Source organism: Protopterus annectens, chromosome 2.part0 (genome assembly GCF_019279795.1).
Source record: "Protopterus annectens isolate FY-2018-M chromosome 2.part0, PAN1.0, whole genome shotgun sequence".
In the NCBI taxonomy this organism is placed as follows: domain Eukaryota; kingdom Metazoa; phylum Chordata; order Ceratodontiformes; family Protopteridae; genus Protopterus; species Protopterus annectens.
The window spans coordinates 1,588,577,460-1,588,592,737 of NC_056728.1; positions in this window are offsets into that span (position 1 = coordinate 1,588,577,460).

Sequence of the window (15,278 nt, forward strand, 5' to 3'; positions counted from 1 at the left end):
GGCTTGGGCATACCTAACCCACACCCTGTGCATATGATGACACTGTGCCACCTCCTGCATACTACAACATTGGTGCAGGAAAAGGTAAACACGTTGCTGATGCACAGGGTGACTACATAGATGTGTATAAGTAGTAACATGTTGGTAACTGTTCACTGTTCCACTATGATTGTGTGTATATCCCAGCAGTCCTGCTGCAGTAACTGTATGAATGTCCTCAATTGTTATCTGCACTCATACTACTTACCAAAGTGTACCAGCTGCACACCATCACATGCTAACATTGACTATGGGAATGCGCATCATGTGCTGTTATGTAGATTCAGCTATATGTACCTGTTCTGTCACACATGCATTTATACACACCCTGCTACCCCCACACATGCACACGCTCACCTGCCATTCCCATTATTTATTACCCTACATGAGTAGCTGTCGATACATGACAGGTACACATTTGAGATGTGCACTATGTTGTTTACTACCAATTTCCTCCTCTCTACCTGTACTCACAGGGTGCAGGCAACCTCATCAGTTCAAAGGTGTAATGTGCATCAGGTACTGTGGTACCCTGATTGCCACATCAAACATGTTTCCCATATGGAAATGCACACACAGACACATCCCACATCCACACACTTGCCACATTCAGGCTTCAAAACACTATCTAGGTATATTCTGGTACATGTGCGTATTACAGTAGCATGTAACACTATACTGAGTACTGGCAGTTGTCTGTTGTCATGTTGTTTGTATAGAGTAAAAGAATTGTTCGTTTATCCTACTTCGTTTTGTGGACATTACTTGAAGAAGTGTTACCTTACATGTGTTATTGGTACCACCACCTTCTCTTTTGTAGTTTTGTTTGTATAGGGTGCTGTCAACATCACTGCTTGTTAAGGGAAATGTGCACCCTGCAGTGCATAGCCCCATTCGGAAAAAAGCCACATCCCACCCCCATCATTGTGCACACACACTAACCCCACCCACAGTAAAACACATACTTTCCATTTGCAAGATTCAAACCCATACCTAACTGTGTTATGACAGTAGAAGCAGACACATTAGCAGAGTGTGCTATTTGCATTAGTGGGAGAAATCCTTTCTAATGCTGTACTTAGAGGTTGCTGACATCATCTGTGTGTAGGAGGAGGGATGTGCACCCTGTAGTGTGTTCCCCCAGTTGGCAAAAGGCACTTATCCCTCCCAGCATAATGCACACACATAAACCCCACTCATACATTCCCTTTGTAGGATTCAAACCCCTACCTAACTATGTTATGACATTGCAGAAAGACGCATTAGCAGAGCGCGCTATATGAATTACTGGAGGACTTTAATTCAGGTAATATAGTTATAGAGTCCTGATATCATCAGTGTTTCAAAAGGGGGATCTGCATCCTGTACTGTACTGTCACAGTTGCTAATAGGGGCATTTCCCACACACACATCGATGTGTTCGAGGTTTGCATATGTGGGGGATCCAGTACTCCAGTGTGATTAGTATATGGTTCGATTGCAACAATGAGGGATATACTTCCAGTGGTGAGCATTTTGTACTCATGTTTGTGATGATCAGGTCTAGTATATCAGCCCCTCTTGTGGGAAGGTTGATTACCTGTTCCATAGCTAAAGAATGTCTGATCTATGGGAACCGTAGAGCTTGGGTATTGTGGCTTGTGTAATGTTCACAGTCTATGTTTGGGTAGCTGACGTCACCCAGTATGATGGTGTTTGCAGAGAAATCTATACTCTCCTGTGTGAGCATGAAGGCTGTGTGGGAGTCCTGAGTTTGAGAGGGTGCTGTATGAGCTCCTCTGTGTCTCTTTCCATGTGGTCCAGGGAGGTACGTCTCAGGTTGTTTGCACCAGCATGGACAATGACTGCCTCATAGTTGTACTTGCTGTGGAGTGACCTGTGTGCCTGTGTTATGTGGCACATTCTATCACCTGACAGGTAGCTAAATGTGACCCTCACCTTGCTCAGTCTGGAGGGCGGGACGTCAGTCAACAGCTCATGTCAAGCATGTTCACACCCTCATAAATGATGTGGAAACCTTCAAAGGCCCCAGGCCTGTTGAAAATATGGACCAGACTGCAGATACCTGTATAAAGGCATTCTATGGACACATTCAGGAATGCATGGATCATGAAACCACATATGAAAGCATGACCCAATCCTCCAAAGGCAGACGTCCTGTGTGCCGGACACCAGCCATAAACAAACTATACAATAGAAGGATGAAGCCACTACATGATACAACTAACTCCCAAAATGTGAAGGCATCACTGATGAGTATTGGAAGACAACTACAGGCACCCATACGATTGTCTAAGGCCATCTTTGAGAGACGATTCCACAAGCCACTGAGGATAATCACAAGGCTTTCTGTAGTTATGTTAGGAACCTGGGTGGTAATACACAGATATGCTCAGAGGTAATGCAAGATGTCACACGAAATACAAAACACACAGACATTGCCATCATCCTAGTGGACAGGTTCACTGCTGTCTTCTCCCCCCCACCACACCAAAAGGGCAAATATGTCTCGCAGCAGAGTGCTGCCCCCCCTGACATCACAGATGCTCAAGTAAGAGATGCCCTTCCCAAAGCAATAAACACTGCATCAATGGGACCAGACAGTGTCCCAGGCTGTGTCCTACATGAACCACAAGAAGAGCTACACCCAGACATAACACTACTGTTCAATCTCAGCCTCACTACACGATATGTGGCCAAAGAGTGGCGTACAGCAACAGTGGTCCCTCTACATTCAGGTGGTGCCTTAACGGATCCTGGACACTATTCGCCCGACTAGCTTGGTCTGCAAAGCTATGGCAAGGATCATCATGAACCTCACATATATAGATATTGGGGACCTACAGACATGTCACCATACACAGTTTGGCTTTGTTAATGGCACATCCTGCCTCTCAAACCTGTTTGATTTCTTTGAAACAGTCACCAAGGCCACTGTCAAGGGGAAGGAGGTCTACACAGCCTACCTGGACCTTGCATAAGCCTTTGATACAATACCCCACTTGTGCATTCTAGGGAAGCTCACCAGTGTACATATTAACCCCTATGTCACTATGGATATTGCACAGTGGCTCAAGGGCAGAACACACATGGTTAGAATTGCTGGAGCCATGTCAGCCTCCAACCAGGTACAAGTGGTGTCCCACAAGGCTCAGCCCTGGGAGCTGTCATGTTCATTATATATTTATCATAGGTACAGGCCAACATGGAAGTACTGTGGCTGAGCAAGTCGCAGATGACTGCAAACCGGACACCATAATCAACTCTCCAGCTAACACACGCATCCTCCAAAAGGGCCTCTTGCAAACACACGACTTGTGCCACAGCCATGGTCTCAAGATGAATGACAAAAAGCGTATAGTCATCCCCTTTGTCAAACACAAAGTGACCACAAAGTACCACATATGTGTTAATCCATTAAGTGCAGACAAAGGAATTATGGACCTTGGGGTACACAGGTTGATAGCATTCTACCATTTGACAACAACATGGACAAAGTGGTTAGGAAAACATTTTATATGGGCCACATCATTATGATGGGATCCACATGTGCCCCTTTACACATCCCTCATCATGCCCATAATTGACTATAATGACCCTGTCGGCATGCACCTTACCAGACACCTGCAGCAACTGGAAAGACCACATACATACCTTGACAAGAGGATCAAAGGGCTCAAACAGATGCCACATACTGACTGGTTAAAGAAACAGCCGGTCTACTCAGTGGCATACTGCCTCTTCATAGGCAATCTGTGCCTGACATATAAAGCCATATCAAACCCTCACTTAATGGCCATGCTGCACCTCAGAATATCCAGATCCCATCAGGATACACGCTGGAAAGACTTGAACCTCAGGAGTGATGTGCATAGGACATGCTGGAGGGGCACATTCATAACTCAGAGGCTCCCTTCATTCTGGAATATTATCCCAATAGAGGTTAGGCAGATTGACTCCGTGACTATCTTCAAGAGTGATATTAATGACTGGATGTGACATTGTAGGGTTACCCTGGGTATCACTTATGTGTCACTGTGAGACAGAGGCACAGTATACTAACCTTGGAAAAGGGCATAGCAAGACAGATTTACAATGCATGTTGAAAGCCACACACATTCTGGCTAGGTGGATACATGCCCTGGGCAGACATCCCTGTATGAACCTATGGACCTATGTATCTTGTTCACCATTGGCCCTATGTGCTGTTAATCACCAATGCAATCTCAATACTATGGTAGCATGTGCAAAGGTCAGTTGTCAGTCACCTCTATGGTACAGTTGTGGAATATGTGTGTCATGTAGTAATGTCACAGCTGCCACATGTACACAGTCTACCCTATCCGCTACCCATGGATGTACAACACATGTATGAGATGGAAACACATGGCCAAACTGTGGACTAAGCACTCTGAACCCAGTACTGGCATAACCTGTCAGGTGGCATGAAATACTACAGTGACAGCAATACCAATCTGATGTGGACCTACACTGACAGCAATACAAGCATGGAAACACACCGGGCCATTCGTGGAGCCTAAGGATAGCATCCTGCATGACTGGCAGACATCTCTGCAGCTGGCACACAGGCATACGTTAGGCCTGCACACAGCACGCATAACACATAGCACACAAATCCTGTGTGCCAAACAAGCACAGTCTGTACAGCTATACAACACTACTGCTGCAGTTGTGTTAGGTACTTTTATTGTCCAGTACAGTGAGGATATTCTCACCAGGCTGGACAAGGTGTAGGTCACAGTGATATGCTCATGGGGCACTATGGTCCACCACATAACACAAGCATACAGGTCAGTCAGATGCATGGACACATATGACTCAGTCATTGTCCATGCCACCACAGCTGATGTGGGATGTCCCTCACTGGGATACATGATAGGGAACATGGAAGGGATCACCGAGCAAGTGACACAGGCTGGTAGAACCCTGACCTTGGTTGGCATCAGACCCTCACCAGGGATTCTGACATATTACTGAATGCTAATGAATTACTGTAGCTACAACACCCTAGCTGAACGGTTCTTAGCATGCGGTCACTGCATTGCTATGGAATAACGTCTTACCACTCCCACAACAGGTGAAAACATGTAGCACCTGTTCATCAACAACAGGTAGACTATATGCCCCAGACCAGGTGTGTATCCCTCACTACTAGGCTGATAGCATCTACATCTCACACTGTATATACACATCCCACATGCAGCACCTGCACAGAAGACCACAGTCATAATGTTACCCTGTGCAAATACCATGTATTCACATGTGGCAGGCATCACACATGGTAACTATTGAAGGTCACAGGTACATATGTGTATTTGGCACACACATACATCGTGTGCATTGCCATAACTGGTTTAATCAATGTCATGCATTATTGTGAGGGACAACCCGCACACATGGGCATTCTGTGTGGGCAAACCACATGTGGCATGTCTGTAATCAAAAGCCATAAATAATTGTGATATCGTTTAGAAAGGGGTATGTGCATCCTGTAGTGTGTTTTCCCAGTTGCCAAAAGGGATATTTCAGTCATACACACTTACCCCCTTTTCACACACACTTGCCAGTTGCTGGATTCAAACCCCTACCTAACTATGTTATGACACTAGAGACGGACGCATTAGCAGAGCGCTATTCGCATTACTGGGAGATTTCCTTTCCCCTGATATACTTATAGGGTGCTGACATCATCAGAGTTTAGAAAGTGGAATGAGCATCCTGTGGTGTGTTTACACAGTTGCCAAAAGGGATGTTCTTTTCATACACACTTACACACACACTTACCCCCCCTTCATACACACTTGCCGGATTCAAACCCCTACCTCACTATGTTATGACACTAGAGACGGACGCATTAGTAGAGCGCGCTATTCGCATTACTGGGAGATTTCCTTTCCCCTGATATACTTATAGGGTGCTGAAATCATCAGAGTTTAGAAAGTGGAATGAGCATCCTGTGGTGTGTTTACACAGTTGCCAAAAGGGATGTTCCTTTCATATACACTTACCCCCCTTCACACACACTTGCTGGATTCAAACCCCTACCTAACTATGTTATGACACCAGAGACGGACGCATTAGCAGAGCGCGCTATTCGCATTACTGGGAGATTTCTTTTCCCCTGATATACTTATAGGGTGCTGACATCATCAGAGTTTAGAAAGTGGAATGAGCATCCTGTGGTGTGTTTACACAGTTGCCAAAAGGGATGTTCCTTTCATACACACTTACCCCCCTCCACACACACTTGCTGGATTCAAACCCCTATCTAACTATGTTATGACACTAGAGACGGACGCATTAGCAGAGCGCGCGCTATTCGCATTACTGGGAGAGTTCCTTTCCCCTGATATACTTATAGGGTGCTGACATCATCAGAGTTTAGAAAGTGGAATGAGCATCCTGTGGTGTGTTTACACAGTTGCCCAAAGGGATGTTCCTTTCATACACACTTACACACCCCCTTTCACACACACTTGCTGGATTCAAACCCCTACATAACTATGTTATGACACTAGAGACAGACGCATTAGCAGAGCGCGCTATTTGGATTACTGGGAGATTCCTTTTCTCCTGATATACTTATAGGTTGCTGACATGATCAGTGTCTAGAAAGGGGAATGAGCATCCTCTGATGTGTTTTCACAGTTGCTAGGAGTAACATTTGGACTAAGTGTGTGAGCATGCCCAGTTCAGCCTTCCCATGGCATGTTATGTGAAAGATGTCTCGTTTATCTAAGTGTGTGAGCATGCCCAGTGTGAGCTTTCCATATGTTGAACTCTGCAGCCCATCACATTTGTGGATGAGTGTGACCTTCAACAAATACCTCCAGTTTATGGTTGTGTGTTCTGTGCCATGTTGTGTAGTTACTGTCCAAATGCTTTTTGTGTGAACACAACAGGGAGTATACTGTGCCTGCAGGTTTTGCATGGGATACTTTGCACACACTTGTCAACATCCGTTCATACTGACCTAACACTGTAGTACTGTATAGTGTAGTGGTTCAGTACTTTCACTGTGGTGGTCAGTATCCTGGGCTTTAGTCCTATCACTGCTTTACATTTCCATAGTGTGCACAACAGCCTGGTTAGGGTCCAGTTGTGCACATCTGCACAAAGGCGGTGCCTCTACGGACCCTGGTAATTACTGCCCCATAAGCTTAACAAGTCTAGTCTGCAAAGCTATGGAGAGGATCATAATTGAGCTCATAAACAAAGATATAGGGGACATGCAGACATTGTACCCGTCCCAGTTTGGCTTGGTCAAGGGCAGATCATGCCTTTTGTACTTGGTTGACATCTTCAAACGGTCACTAAGGCCATTGTTGAGGGAAAGGCAGTCCATACAGCCTACCTTGGCCTTGCAAACACTTTCAACACAATACCCCACTCAGGTATTGTAGAAAACCCTACCAACTGACATGTAAACCCATATGTCACAAGATGGGTTGCAAACTGGCTTAAGGACGGGACCCACAGGGTTAGAGTTGCTGGCACTATGTCAGACTCCAGGACGGTCACAAGTGGTGTCACACAGGGCTCAGTCCTTGGCCCCCTATTGTTTGTCATCTACTTCTCAGAAGTACAGGCCAACATGGGAGGACTTTGGCTGACAAAGTTTGCAGATGACTGCACACTGGGCGCCATAGTGGACAGTGCATCAGACACGGATATCCTTCAGAAGGGACTCACGGAAACTGATAGCTGGTGCCAGAGCCATGGCCTAAAGTCAAATTGCACAACATGTGTAGTCATACCCTTTGGGAAAAGCAAGGTAACCCCAAGCTACCATATAGGTGGCAATCCTCTAAGCACAGAGGAGGTTATCATGGACCTGGGGACACAGGTTGACAGTCGCCATTCTTCTGACACTCACATTGCTAAAGTGGCTAGAAAGACCTTCTACATTGCCCACCTGATCAGGAAGGGATTCACATACAGATCTAGTGGGTCATTGTTCCCCTGTACTCTTCACTTATCAGACCGGTGATCGAGTACAATGCCCTATTCTGGATGTATCTCACCCGACATCTGCAGCAATTGGAGAGACCCTGAATGTCCCCCACCAAAAGGATCAAGAGACTCCAACATCTGTCATATGCTGCCAGATTGAAGACACTCCCGCTCTATTCAGTCACATACCGTCTGCTTAGAGGTGACATGTGCCTGACATGCAAGGCCATGTCCAAACAGGAATTAATGGACATGCTCCACCTCAAAATCGGTAGATCCACCTGAACCACTAGTGCAAGTGACTTACACCTTAGCATGGATGTACGTTGGACATGTTGGAGGGATGGATTTATCACTCGGAGACTCCCTATGCTGTGGAACACAATCCCGGTCCATGTGAGGCAGAGCACCTTGCTGGCTCTGTTCAAGAGGTATCGACCTGTGGATGGGAGATCATAGGTTTACCCCGGGGATCGTCACTGTGTCACTGCTGGAGAGATAGTGTAACAGCAAAACAAGGTCTCCTGCACGGTGGAAATGCACGGTTCAAAATTACTGTAAGCCAAACAAAAACAAAGCCAGCATATAATAACCAGTGAAATCGTATACCATTTATTTGGTAATAACCAAAAAATATACAGACCGGTTTCGGCCGGATCAGTACACAGCCTTCATCAGTGTAAAGTAAAAATAGACTGTAGAACAAACAAACTGTAGAACAAACCAGAATATATACAACCATCTGCAGTCTTATTGGTAGATTCAAAATTGCTCATTCAGACCTGGTGGGAACATACCACCCAATTTAACAATCCATTTTTTCTCTTTTGTGTTTAAGATAGAATGCCATCCTGTCTTATTGCTCATATTTCCCCTAATAATATCTATGATCATAAAAGAAAAATTGGCAGAACGATGTATTAGATGGTGTTTGTATAGTGCATTATTGATTCTTTTATGTTTAATGTTACCAATGTGTTCAGATATTCTCATCCTCATGGGCCTGGAAGTTTGGCCCACATAAAATGAGCCACAAGAACATGTAGCCATATAAATCACCCATTTGCTACTACAATTCCCCAAAAACTTGAGATCGTATACTGTTGAGCAATTCCTGCTGGAAAATTGTTTGGATTGTATCATTCTAATGCAATTGGAACAGTGACCACAAGGATAACAGCCTATAAGTGGTTCACCAGTCAAGGTGATTTGAGAAGATTGGGGATGCTGGGAAGTGATATTGTGTTTGAAATGATTGAAGCAAGAACCTAAGTTTTTCCCTTTACGAATGAGAATAGACAGTGGTCAGGAATAATGTTAACAACATCATGATCATATTGTAAAATGTTCCAGTTCCACCTGGACTTTACAGTTGCTGGATGTGTCTGCTGAGGTACACCCCACAGGGGCTGTTGTGGTCATTTCTAATGCTGATGAAAGATAACTGCAGAACCACAATGACCTCCCCTTAGCTAGATGTCAGAAAGCATGGACCATGCAATCACAAATAAAAACAAGACCCTCTCCACCAAGGGAAAGTGGCCTGTCTGGTGGACCCCAGCCATAAACAAACTGTATAACAGATGAGGGATACTAATGCAAGACAGAGCTACATCTCCAAAAGGGAAGGCAGCTGTGATCAGCACTAGTAGAAAGCTACATTCTCTCATAAAGATATCCAAGGTCAACTTGGGGACATAAATCACCAAAGACAATGAAGGTAACCACACTGCTTTCTTCAGTTATGTCAGACACCTGGGTGGGAACCCTCAGATATGCTCAGAGTTGGTACACAACAACATATATTCCAGTGACCTGACAGATATTGGCAACATTCTGGCAGACAGCTTCAGTGCAATTTACCCTCCCTCACCCCCAAAAGAAGATAGTTATCACAGCTGTATGTAACCTCACTGTCATCTTGGATGTCCATGTGAGAGCCACACTCAGCAAAGACAAGTACACAGCATCAATGGGACCTGATGGTATCCCCGGTTGCATGCTATGTGAACTCCAGAAGGAGCTGGACCCGTATATACAAATGCTATTTAACCTTAGCCTTGCTACAGGATATATACCTGAACACTGGCGTACGGCAACAGTGGTCCCACTCCACAAAGGAGATGCCTCCACAGACCATGGCAACTACCACCACACAAGCTTAACCAGCCTTGTCTGCAAAGCTATGGGAAGAGTCATTATGGAGCTCTTACACAGAGACATTGGTGACCTACAGACCCTTGATCCCACCCAGTTCAGCTTTGTACAGGGCAGATCCTGCCTTTTGCACCTAGTTGACTAGTATGAAACTGTCAGTAGGGCCATTGATGAGGGCTACGCAGTCCACACAGCCTACCTGCACTTGGCTAAGGCCTTTGACACAATACCCCACTCAGGCATCATAGACAAGCTCAACAGCTGAAATATAACACCATATGTCACAGGATAGGTTGCAAAATGGCTAAGAAACAGAACCCATAAAGTCAACATTGCAGGTGCATTGTCAGATTCAAAGCCAGTCACAGGTGGTGTCCCACAAGGATGTGTCCTGGGACCCCTCTTATTTGGTATTTACTTTTCAGATGTGAAAGCAAACCTAGGAGGGTTGTGGCTGACAAAGTTTGCAGATGACTGCAACCTAGGTACCATAGTGAATACATCAGCCGGCACACACATCCTACAGAAAGCCGTCACAAAGACAGATAGCTGGTGCCGGACTCATGGCCTGAAACTGAATGCAACTGACGTGTAGTCATCCCCTTTGGGAGGAACAAAGTACCCACAGATCAATACATAGACAACAACCCACTGAGCACAGAAAACAAATCAGACACCTGGGGACACGTGTAGATAGTGACATCTTGTTTGACACCCATGTTGCCAAAGTGGTTAGAAAGACTTTCTATCTTGCCCACCTTATCATGGAGGGTTTTCCATCCAGATCAAAGGAGGTCATTGTACCACTATACTTCTCCCTTATCAGGCCCATGATTGAATACAAAGCCCCATTTGGTATGTACCTCACCCAGCACTTGCAACAGCTGGAGAGACCCCAAAAGTACTTTACCATGAAGATCAGGGGTCTACAACACATGTCATATGCTTCCAGAATAAAGGAAATCCAGCTTTATTCAGTGTCATACCGCATACTTACAGGTGACCTATGCCTGACATACAAGACCATGTCAAATCAGGATTTGGTGGACATGCTCCACTGCAAGCAATCCAAATCCACCAGAACCATGAGAGCTAAAGATTTGAACCTCAGCACATACATGTATAGGACATGCTGGAGGGACAGAGTCATAACTCAGAGGCATCTCACACTCTAGCAGAGTATCCCAGTTCATGTTAGACAGAGTCCGTCACTGACTCTCTTCAAGAGACATCTGGACAACTGCATGTGAGACAGAGGCACAGACTAGACAGAGGCACAGTCACGTTATTCAGTTACGTAAGGGGGTCATAATGTGTCACTACTAAGTCAGAGGCACAATATTCGGAATCTATTCTGTACACTTATTACCACTATAAGGGGTGGCAATAGCCACATCACTATGGCTAGGCTTATACATGCACTAGGGCAGATAGCCTAGTAGTAAACTATGAAACTATGGTGTATGTGTAGGTATTGTCAGTCAAGCACTATAATGTGGTTTGGGGGGCTTGATATCTCCCTGTATTCCAACATTGTTTTGTTTATTCCTTCTAGCATGTCTAGGGATCAGTTGCTAGTGTCCTCTCCTGCTCAGCTGGTGAACCTGGGAATATTGAGGCAATGTTACAATTGCCTCATGTACACTGAAAACCCTCTCCTTCTCCCATAAAACACAAATACATGCGAGAGATGCAACTATATAGCCAAAGTGGAGGCTGAGCTCTCTCAACATAGGACTAGCAAGACCAGAGAGAAGGTGAAGGTAACCACACACACCACAAACCCAGTCTCACATAGCACTATCACAACTTAAAATCATACACATAGACACACAAAGACATACTCGGAGGCTCTGATCAGAATTCTACCAAAACAGCAGAGGCCACCACAGCAGACACCCACACAACTGCCTCCACAGGGCACAGCACATGCAACACATAGACCACAGAGTCAGTGTGCCAAACAGTCACAGCCCTTAAGGCCAAACACAATGCCAGACACACTTGTCATAGGTGACTCCATAGTCAGACACACTGACGTTCCGCTCACCAGATAAAGTACGGAGGAGGTCACAGTAAGCTGACTATCGGGCACTGGAATCCACCACATAATGCAAGCACTCAGGTCACTCAACTGCAAGTACAAGTCTGACTCAGTCATTATCCATGCTGGTGTGAACGACCTGAGATGTACCTCCCTGGACTACATGAAAAGAGACATAGAGGATCTCTCTGATTATGTAGGCCAGGCAGGTATGACCCTGACCTTGAGCAGTATCCTACCTTCACCAAGTAAGATGCCACATAAACAGAGACAAGATGATCAGCTGTAATAATTGGCTTAAACTATGGTGTCATTCAAAGGGGTCCAATGTCTGTCTGCCTGGGATGACATGCTGGACAGGCCACGCTGATTTGCAAGGGACGGCTTGCACCTGTCACCCCTGGGCTTCCAGATTTTGGCTGAGGCTCTTGCCACCCCCATTGTGCCTTTTTTATGCAAGAATCAGATTCTACACCTACCACCCTAGAACACAGAAAAGGAAAAACACTAAGGGTAATGCTGCTCAATGCCAGAAGTCTCAACCTCAAGCTGCACACACTCGACGCCCTTCTCAGTATGGAGAACATTGATGTCTGTGCTGTGACTGAAACCTGGTTCACGGCTTCTGACAGCACCCTGGCACTATCGGGCGTTACCTCATATCATGCGTTCCGGCCCCAAAATCTGGACAACACCAAGAAAGGAGGGTGGGTGTCCATATTCATCAAGGACACCCTCACCCCAAGGTTGGTGGCAACACACGATGCATCGGAGACCATCCAGGTGCAAGTAACCGTAGGCAAGACTGCTCTGCAGTTTGTAGCATGTTACATGCCACCCTCTCAAACTCAGGTACCTCACACAGCTGTCCTGAAAACACTGGAGGGATAAATGTATCTCCGAACACCATCATACTGGGTGATTCCAACTATCCAAATATAGACTGGGATCACTACTCAAGCCCCAACACTCTAACCCAAAGGTTCCTAGAGTTCATACACTCAAATGCCATGGAACAACTAGTCACCATCCCCACAAGAGGAGACAACATACTAGAACTCATCATCACGAACATGGGGTCACAATGTTTAACACCAGAAGTATACCCATCATTGGTGAGGTCAGATCATGAACTAATATCAGTGGGAGTCCACATCCCACCCCCACCCCAGATAGAAAAGACAACAGTGAAGACCTTCTCAAAAGCCGACTTCACACTTCTAAAGACTGGTGTGGTCTCTTTCAAGGCCTCCAAGCCAGCGGACACCATTACCCAAGCCGCTGTATCACTTACAAATGCCTTCTACCAGCACCTCCAGGACTGCATGGATCAGGCAATCCCAAACAAAACAAAGACTCTTTGTACCACAGGGAAGCATCCAGTCTGGTGGACCCCAGCCATAAACAAGCTCTACAACAAAAGGAAGGAGCTACTACAAGATAGAGCGAAATCCGTAGAAGGGAAGACACCCCTGCTCATTATGAGTAGAACACTGAGTTCCCCCATAAAATCATCCAAGGCAAATTTTGAGAGTAAACCCACTCAGGACTCAAGGGACAATCATGAGGCCTTTTTTACCTATGTTTGACACCTGGGAGGGAACTCCCAGATATGCTCAGAATTAGTTCGAAATGATGTAAATATCACTGAACCTACAGACATTGCCAACATACTGGCTGACAGGTTCAGTGCAGATTCCCCCCCCCAACTGGAGGGATATCTATACCAGAGGATTGTAGCCCCCCAAACATCTCAAATGCTGGGGTGAGAACTGCTCTATCCAAGGTGAAAAACACTTTATCCATGGGACCAGATGGTGTCCCCGGTTGTGTGCTCCATGAACTCAATGAGGAATTAAACCCGTAGTTAGGGCAGCTGTTTAATCTTAGCCTCACCTCAGGATATGTGCCCAAGGAGTGGCATACAGCAATGGTGGACCCACTTCACAAAGGAGGTGCCTCCACCAACCTCGGAAACTACCATCCCATCAGCTTGACAAGCCTGGTCTGCTAAGCTATGGAGAGGATCATAATGGGAATCATAAATGAAGACATAGGGGACTTGCAGACGTTGGATCCAACCCAGTTTGGCTTTGTCAAGGGCAGATCATGCCTTTTAAACTTGGTTGACTTTTTCAAGACAGTCACCAAGGCCATTGACGAGGGCAAGGCAGTCCACACAGCCTACCTTGACCTGGCAAAGGCTTTCGACACAATACCCCACTCGGGTATCATTGAAAACATCACCAGCTTAAATGTGAACCCATACATCACAGGATGGGTTGCAAACTGGCTAAGTGACAGAACACACAGGGTCAAAGTTGCTGGTGCCATGTCACACTCCAAAACTGTCACAAGTGGTGTCCCAAAGGGCTCAGTCCTGGGCCCACTTTTGTTCAGCATCTACTTTTCAGAAGTACAAGCAAACACAGGAGGATTATGGCTGACAAAGTTTGAAGATGACTGCAAACTGGGAACCATAGTTGGAAACCCATCTGACACAGACATCCTTCAGAAGGGTCTCATAGACACGGATAACTGGTGCCAGAGCCATGGCCTTGCATTAAACGCTAAACAATGCATAGTCATACCCTTCGGGAACAACAGGGTTACCCCTAGTTCCCATCTAGGTGGCAATCCTCTAAGCACAGAAGAGGTTATCAGGGACCTGGGCACCCGGGTTGACAGTAATATTTCGTTTGACACTCATGTTTCCAGAGTAGGCCTGGGGCAGTTCCTGCTATTAGGACAGTGGTCTGCAGCAAGCTATATAGTAGTAGTCAGTTTTAGCCATTGGTATTTGACCAATGCTAATCCATGTTGCTTCTTGTTGTGGTACCAACATGGGTGTGTGGTTATCCATGCCATTTATTGCTAGTCACCCTCATTTTGTAGCTTGTTCCATGTTTTTGCACATGTACATCACTGTATGAGGTGTAACCTGGTAGTGTCAGGGTGCTGATGTGGGCTTTGACCCTGTTTTCTATTACAGCACTGATATCTACATTCTCTATACTGTGTGCGTTTACACTGCACACATTTATACTTCTGGCATTGGGAAGCA